Below are 7,775 nucleotides of genomic sequence, written 5' to 3' on the forward strand. Positions count from 1 at the left end.
CTTCTGTTCCTCCACTGTGTTCTGTGCCCAGCTCTGTTCTAACATTTAGCCAAGCTCGCCATTGACTCAGTTCATGGGAAAATCCTTGCAGACAAGATCATCTCATTCATCTCTGCATCTCCAGCACACAGTAGCACTTCTGGTATCAAGGGATGTCAGACAAATACAGTTGGGGCAAATGACTGCCCTTGAACGAGGGTCCCAAATGGGTACAGGAGCAGCTGCTTTGCTCAGCATCACCTCAGGGTGGCGCCCTTCTCCCTCAACCCTCAGGTCTGAGACCCACCTGGGATTGTTTCAAGAGCACAGTGCCCAGAGGGATGGTATGGGGAGGGAGGTGGGAGGGGGGTTCAGGATGGGGAACACGTGTACACCCGTGGCAGATTCATGTTGATGTATGGCAAAACCAATACAATATTGTAAAGTAATTAGCCTCCAATTAAAATAAATAAATTTAAATTAAAAAAAAAAAAAAAAAGAGCACAGTGCCTGGGCCTCGACCCTGGCAATTCTGCTAAAGCTACTCTTCCATGAGTCTATCTAGTGTGTCAGGATTTTTCTTAGAGTCTCCCCAGTAGTTCTGCTGTGCTTACAGCGCTGAGAAACACCACCTTAAAAAGGCTGGCGTCACAACGTTTCTAGTTTATTTGCTCCATACCTGGCCAGGGGCACAGGGCTGCCCCTTTCCCTCTAATGTGAAAGCAGCTCATTTCTTTGGGTAGCTTCATGCCTGGAATCCTTGCTCCTGTCCAGGCCCTACTCTGAGTTAATGGTGCACCTGGGTTTATGGCCTTGAGCAGCCTGGCCAGGAAACAATTTACTTTTTTACTGCATTTTTACTTTTCACTGAAAAGGATGTATTATGTGATCATAGGTGGATGCTTTGAATATAATAAAAATGATCCAGAGTTTGTCATTCAACCTCACATTGTTCTTCAGGAGTGGGAAGAAAGATGGAGGGGGGTGGTGGTCTGGGAAGGGTTTAAGTCAGATCAGCCTATCTGGGTACTTGAGTTTCTTTGCAAACTACCTTTATCTTCCCATGGTGGTTGAGAGAGAAGGCTCTGGAGTCATATACCCGATTTTAACCCCCAGCTCAGGCATTTACTAACCTCTGCTTGTCCCGAATTCAGACCCCCTGATTCATAAGCATGTATGATGGCTGTTGTTTCACCACTAAGTTTGGTGGGTTCCCTTAGGTGGCAGCAGGTACCTAAGTTGCACGGGGCCAGTGAACAAGGTGGAAGCTGCAAGTCCTTTTATGGACTGACTCTGGAAGTTACTGCTGCTGATTTTGCTGTGTGCTTTTGGTGGAAGCAGCAGTTTGTAGAGACTCACCAGGAGGGACATTGGCCCTCTACCTGATGATGGATGAGTGTCAGGGTGTCAACTTAGAACTCCTGTGTGACTCAGTTTCCTCAGTTCTTACATGGCCAAAGCCCTGCTATATATGATTTTGAGGATTCAATGATATGATACCTCAGCCGTAAAAAAAGAACAAAATAGTGCTATTTGCAGCAACATGGATGGTCCTAGAGATTATCATATTCGGTGAAGTAAGTCAGACAGAGAAAGACAAGTATCATATGGTATCACTTACATGTGAAATCTAAAAAATAACACAAATGAATCTGTATACAAGACAGAAACACTCAAAGACATAGAAAACAAAGTTATGGTTACCAAAGAGAAAAGTGGGGTGGGGAAGGATAAATTAGGAGGATGGGATTAACAGATACATATGACTGTGCACAAAATAGTTGAAGAATACATTTTGGGGAGTGTTGTGAGTTAAATTATACAAACCCCCCCACCCCCACCCCAATTCCCAAGAAGACTCTTGAGAATCCCTTGGACTACAAGGAGATCAAGCCAGTCAATCCTAAAGGAAATCAACCTTGAATAGTCATTGGAAGGACTGATGCTAAAGCTGAAGCTCCAATACTTTGGCCACCTGCTGTGAAGAGCTGACTCATTGGAAAAGACCCTGATGCTGGGAAAGATTGAAGGAAAAGAGAGTGGCAGAGGATGAGATGGTTAGATAGTATCACCGACTCACTGGATATGGATTTGAGCAAACTCCAGGAGATCGTGGAGGACAGAAGAGCCTGGCATGCTGCAGTCCATGGGTTGCAAAGAGTTGGACACGACTTAGTGACTAAATAACAACCATCCCTAATACTTGTGAATGTGACCTTATTTGGAAATAGGATCTTTGGAGACTTAATTAAGATGAGGACTTATTGGAGTAGGATGGGCTGTACATAACCCAGTGAATGGTGTCCTTATAAGAAGAGGGAAATTTGGATACAGGCATTCAGACAGGAGAATACAACAGAGACAGAGACACAGAGGGAAGATAACCCTGTGAAGATGGGGGAGAGATGGGACCGATGTAGCCGTAAGCCCAGGAATACCAAGGCTTGCCAGGAACACCAAGCTTTCTGCCCCAGAGACTTGAACGGAAGCATGGCTCTGCCACCACTTTGCTTTCAGGTGTCTACCCTCCAGAACAGAGAGAATAAATTCTGTTGTTTCAAGTTCCCCAGTTTTTAATGGCAGCCCCAGGAAACTAACACAGAATGGTTACGTCCATTTCACCATGTTTATCCCCCCAAGCCTTGCACGGCACCTGGCTCATGGCCCTCTAGAGATGTGGACTAAACCATGATGGGGTGTTTATCATCGTAAACAGTGATTTATCTTTATGTCTCCCAGATCCCACTTGCGAAGCAGAGAGAGCACTTAGATTAGCAAGCTGGTTCAGCTGTGAATTTCCCTTGACTGCTGATTGAAGTGAGTTGGGAATCTGGAGTGATGGACTCCCCAGGACACAGCGTTACCAAACAATTAGCCTCCTCCCTCAGGGTGCCCACAGGACTGAAACCAGCCCTCCTAGGATGCCTGGGAGAGTGTGGTGGTGTATCAATCATGTCTTTTCATTCTGTAGCTTTCCCAACTTTATTGAGAAGTAATTGACAAATGTGATTGTCTATATTTATTCTGTTATTTTTGATGTTGTGACATCCCAGGGCTTGGCTGACCCTGGCTAGACTGCTCCTCCCAGAGGTAGCTAATTCTTGAGATAACTGGCCTGTGATTTTCCTATGCAAACCAGCCATTCCACAGCCCAGGTGCGCAACCACCCCCTTCAGGGGACTCTTACACCCCAGGCCACTCTCCCTGCCCTCATCAGCCCAGGTCAGGTACCAGATTCCTAGGGACAGCTCCATGCCCTAGAACCTGCTGGAATTATTCAAACTAGCCAATCCTCAGCCTGCCCACCCTGCCTCACTGGTTCATGGCTTCCCTCATGGCTCAGACGGTAAAGAATCTGCCTGCAATACAGGAGACTCAGGTTTGATCCCTGGGGCAGGAAGATTCCCTGGAGAAGGGAATGGCAACCCACTCCAGTATTCTTGCCTGGAGAATTCCATGGACAGAGAAGTCTGGCGGGCTACAGCCCATGGGGTCGCAAAGAGTCAGACACAACTGAGCAACTAACACTTTCAACCAATCCTAAGGCTGCCCACTCGGCCTTACTATTTCCTTTCCATGGAAACTTCAATAGAGGCATTTGCCAGCAGTCTCCCCTCCCCTCTGCTTCCTCACTGGCCATGGCCCTCCCCACTGTGGACCTGTGTGGCTGCATGAGGTTGGTGAGTAAAATTCCTCCCCCATGACAGTCATTCCTATGTCGGTGTGATTTACCATATCCGGTCAAAGCAAATCCTGGGTACCCATTAAAAAAGGGGTTTGGGGGATGCCCGAAATTCAGAAAGGATGGGTTCTGAGGGGACAGGGGATTTGGTGAGAGGGAAGACTGCAGGAATGGTCAGGGATCAGGTCTCAGAGGATATGGCAAGGATGAAAGAAGACAGCCAGAAACCACCAGGCCACCAGGCAGCTCTACAGACAGAGCCTGCGGGGATGGCCTGGCCGCCTAAGCTGTGAGTCAGCCCGGAGTGGAGCCATGACTGCCGTGGACATCTGCGTTCTCCCAAGAGGCGCTTAGGGCCCTTGTGCATATCTTTTGTGACAGCAATAAGGGGTGGGTGGGCGGGTTGGAGCTGAGGAGCCAAAGTTCCTCTCTACAAGCATGTTTTCAGGGCAATAACTCAGAGACAATGTGGATGCTGCCAGTACGATTTTGGAGAGGAAACCAGGCCAAGTCCCTGGAGGATAACAGGAAACCAGTTCAGGTCTCCTAAGCAGATCTGGCAGCCTTAGCTGTCAAAAGAAAGCATCCCAGGGGACCCTGTGCTGCTAGAGTGGCAACCTGCCTTCCCAAGGGCTCCCATCACCACTCGCCCCCAGGCTCCCATGAAAGGACTCACCTGACACCTTCCATCAATTCCCCTTTACCTCTTCTCTTCCTGAGGGAGCGTCGTCCTCTGTTTGGCAGTCTCTCCCCATCTAGCTGCAGCATCCATGGATTTTTGTAGTTGTTGATGCCAGCAGAGATGGCCACAGAAGGAGAATGACCTGGAAGTCGAAAGTCCTGAACTTGGCAGAGGAGTTCAGACTCCTTCGAATGACAACTTTTGTCGCTGGTTTTTAAAGGGCCAGGTCCTATAGGATACTGTATACAGGTGCCGTTTGTTTGATGGCTGCATACTTACTTTGATTAAATTCTTATTTGCCTTTTGTATCATCCCCCAAAGTCCTCTTCCTGATCATTTACCCATAAGTCCACCTGGTGGCACAGTGTTCTGATGAGACAGGGTAACTTACTGAAAGGCTGTTAAGAGAAGAAATACAGACATAGCAGCAACTAAAGGTTAAATCATAGCATCTCAGGTTGGGAATAACTGCTATATAGGTCTTTGTGTCTTATAAAATTGTCCTTTATTATCTACTTCAGTCTTTATATGGAACCAGAGTCTCAGGCATTAGGAATTTGAGCCTCACAGAGGACATTGTTCTTTCAGCAAATATCCACTGAGCATCTGCAGTTCTGGTCTAGGTGCTAGGAGTCCAGTAGCACTGAAAGAGGTGAGGCTCTGGCCTCCCTGGACACTTATTCACAGCTGAAAATGGACTTGAACCCAAGTCTGTGACAGGATGGGTTTCCAAGGCTGTGTGGGGTAGTTTTGCCATTTGCTAACTGTGGGATTCTGGGCAAATTCCTGAACTTTCTTGATGCTTCATGCATTCATTTATGAAATAAAGGTAATTGTACCTGCCTCGGGTGTTGCTGCAAAGTTTAGAAATTATGGCGGCTAGATAGGGCCCACAGTCAAGGCCCCATAACAGGAAAGTTGTCACGATTATGCATCAGTGGCTAGGAAGGTCTGTAACGGGCAGTACTCACTTCTCACTTGGTGATGGGAGCAGAGAAATCTTCTTAGAAGAGGTTGCCTTGGTCTGAGCATTGACAGGTCCCTATTTTTGAAAAACTATTTTTCTCATCAGGCTTCCCAGGCGGCTGTAGTGGTAAAGAGTCTGCCTGCAATGCAGGAGACTTGAGTTTGATCCCTGGGTTAGGAAGATCCCCTGAAGAAAGGAATGGCAACCCACTCCAGTATTCTTGCATGGAGAATTCCATGGACAGAGGAAGCTGGTGGGCTACAGCCCATGGGACCTCAGACTTGGACACGACTGAGTGACTAACACTTTCGCTTTCATCTTTCCCATCAGCTGGAAGGTACTTGACTGAATTAGGTGTGCCAAATCTTATACAATGAGCTACCTTCATCACTAGAATTTATTCTAAAACTTGTGATTTTAAGCCTCAGCTCAGGGGCTGGCCATTTAGAGTCCATTGCCCACTCTGGTGTTCCATTTTCTCTGTAACACAAATGTTGGCATCAAACCTGGGTTCTTAGATTTTTCCTGAAGCCCAGAGGTGATCCTGGAACCTGCTTCAGGTATTTTTAAAACTCCAAGAAGCCTGCTGGATATCTTATAGCTAGATTAAACAGAAGTGCACAGGCTAGGAAAAACGATACCTTTCTTATTCCTTGGTTGAAAATCCTCCAAGGTTCTCCAGTTCTTGGAGTGAAGGCACTGTCTTGTCTAATGTCCACGGCAGCTCTCCATGAAGTCTTCCTCTGCCAGCTCTCTGCATTGTCTACAACTCTCTCCTTGGCTTCTGTCCAGCCATATGTACCTGGCCTGGCTGTGCCCTGGACACTAAGCATGTTTAGATGCCCTTGGCTTTGCTTAGAATGCTCACCCTGTGATATATTGATATATACATGGCTCACTCTCACATCCTTTAATGGGCTCTTTCTCTTTGAATTCCATGCTGGCCACTCTATTTTAAATGATAGCCTAACCACGCCCACCCACATTCACTCCTGTATATCTCCATGGATATCTCTCTTACTTTGCTTTCCTTTTTTTGGGTGTTTAATTTAATTGGCTGCATCAGATCTCAGTTGCACTGTGTGGGATCTTCGTTGCATCACACAGGTTCTTTCATTGCAGTGCCTGGGCTTAGTAGCCCCACGGCATGTGGGATTTTAGGTCCCCAATCAGGGATTGAACCCATGCCCCCAATGTTGCAAGGCGAAATCTTAACCACTGGATCCTCAGGGAAGCATATATATTATATGCAATATAATTTACTCATTACTTTTTTGTTAATTTGTTTTGACTTTACTTTCCCACTAGAATTTATGCTACTCAAGGACCTAGAATTTTTTTTTAAACATTTTGGTCACCCTGTCTTATTCCAAGTATCCCAAATAATACCTGGCACATAGCAGCACTCACTCTATACATGAAACTGAATGAATGGGTACATTTTGGCTAGGATTCTATCAATCAGTTTAAAGTCGATATCTTAAAAGGAACTCTTATTGGAAAATTCAAATACTAAACAGGGAAACTAATTATTACTTAATAAATATGGTTTGCTTAATAGACACGGTATTTCAAAAGAGCACAGGTGAATATCAGTGCAACCCCTGGTGAATTTTGTAAATGAAGGCTGAAATGATGAAAAACCACCATTTGAGATCTAAAATGTCAAAGAAGTGTGTGGCAGTGCGTTTTGAGTGTCCAGGGGGGTCAGAAATGGTGCTTTTGAGGGGAGCTTATTATACTGAGATACCATCATACTGAAGTCCCAACGCTGAACTCAATGTCATTGGAGTTTGCTAAGTAAATCTGTAGTTTTATTTTGAATCAAGCATAAGATTAAAATACTGTCTTAAAATTTTTTTAAAATAGAAACTCAGTACTTATGGGGAAGTATTTTTATTATTTAATTAGGTAAGAGAAGCCAAGGAGACACAGTATTACGGCTTTGATTATCTCTCCCCACCAACTTGCTATTTATCTCCATGGGAAAACTAGAGGCGATGATTAGAGAATTAAACCTCCCTTACTCACTCAAGCAGTGCATACGATCACTTGCCACTTGGTATTTATTTTCCAGATGAAAGAATTTAATTTATTTTTCTTTCTTCCGCTGGGACCCCAACTGCCTGGCCTAGAGCAGCCTCCGGGTTGGACTGAAAGAAACCTCCATTTTCATTTTCCTATGGGCTTCGCTCACTTTTGGGCAGGTAAAGAAATGCACCAGAGTCTTTAATAAAATTTAATCTTCATCCACCTTGGACAATGATAGTTGGGGAAGCGCCCATTGTACAGGAAGGAGGGTTCTTTCTCATCCCAGAGACACAGCGATCCCTTTGGCCTCTTATTATTGCTGCCATCAACCAAGCCTTTTTTAGAGACACTTTCGCATGTATCCAAGGTAGACCTAAATCCATTCCTTCATTTTCCGTGGTACAACAGAGTCAGGCAAGAATGGCTAGCAGGGC

Source organism: Bos mutus, chromosome 6 (assembly GCF_027580195.1).
Source record: "Bos mutus isolate GX-2022 chromosome 6, NWIPB_WYAK_1.1, whole genome shotgun sequence".
Classification (NCBI taxonomy): Eukaryota; Metazoa; Chordata; class Mammalia; order Artiodactyla; family Bovidae; genus Bos; species Bos mutus.